The sequence below is a fragment of the Myotis davidii genome, unplaced genomic scaffold (genome assembly GCF_000327345.1).
Source record: "Myotis davidii unplaced genomic scaffold, ASM32734v1 scaffold89, whole genome shotgun sequence".
In the NCBI taxonomy this organism is placed as follows: domain Eukaryota; kingdom Metazoa; phylum Chordata; class Mammalia; order Chiroptera; family Vespertilionidae; genus Myotis; species Myotis davidii.
In genome coordinates, this window is record NW_006300372.1 from 5255117 (window position 1) to 5256468 (window position 1352).

Sequence of the window (1352 nt, forward strand, 5' to 3'; positions counted from 1 at the left end):
AAGTCTGGTACCAGCAGTTGAGATAATAACATTTCTAGTGATTGAAAGGCCAGTCTCTGGAGAACAACAGACCTGCGTGTCTTAGAGAGAAACTTCACATTATGACCCTCGGTTTTAACAATCTTTTCTTCAAAACCTCTGGTGCCAGATGACTTTATATTTCAGATTTTTTTTTTTAATTTCAGAAAAGTCACATGATGTACCATCTAATCAAACATCCTATATAATAAAGGGCTAATATGCTAATTAGACCAAACAGCAGAACAATTGTCGGGACAACCTTCTGGACGAAGCCGGGACTGCGAGGCCGAGCCACTTGCACAAATTGCACACATCGGGCCTCTAGTACGGTATTATAAAATAATATAAGAAACATATAGCCTTAAATAATCTTTTGAGAGCTTGACAGGTTTTGCTATCAAATGAGTTACAAAATAAAACAAAAATTGGTTTTCATAATTCTGTGGGGTTTGAAATTGTGAATTAAGGACTCTGAGCTTCTACCTACTTCATGGAGTTGTCATGAGGAATAAAGAGGATGATGCACGTGCCTGGCCAATTCAGTTGTTGAGTGTCAACCCCTCAACCATGGGTTTGATTTCTAGTCAGGGCATGCCCAGGTTGGGGACTCAATCCCCAGTAGTGGGTATACAGGAGGCAGCTGATTGATGTTCTCTCTCAGTGATGTTTCTATCTCTCTATCCTCCCTTCTCTCTACAATAAATAAAATTATATTAAAAAAGAGGATGATGCATGTAAAGCTTATACTCAGACCATGACAACAAAAACTTAATAAATGGTTACCACTGCTATTGCTGCCATACTTTTAGCTCATCTTAAACCTGGGATCAACTTCCTGCCCTTCCTTTTCCCTCTTATTGGTAAAATATTTCTATAGTATAGATGGAATTTATAGGAAACTTCTGAGCTGCTCTTATATTAACTATTTTTAAAAGAATAAGCCACCAGTGTTAGAAACCACCACCGTTGGGCCCAGACAGTTGTGAGCACCTCCCATCCAGGTTCTTTGTTGACAGAACCGTGAGTCTCACTTTCAGAAACTTTGTTCTTCTCCCAGCCTGGCACCAATTCTTTTCCGGCAATAATTAACTCGATGCTCAAACAGGAGAGAAGGGAGCATTTCAGTTGAGAAATGTAAATGTTTACTGGAAGAACAGAAAATGTTTTTGTGACATACGAACACCAAAAAAAAAATCCATAACTAAAGATAGAGGCATACACAGTATTTCGGGGCAAAAGATCAATATATAATTAACCACTTTACAAATAAGGAAGTACAGGGTGGGTATGGAGCAACCACAGCAAGAAAAAGAGAGAGTATGGAAAGAAAA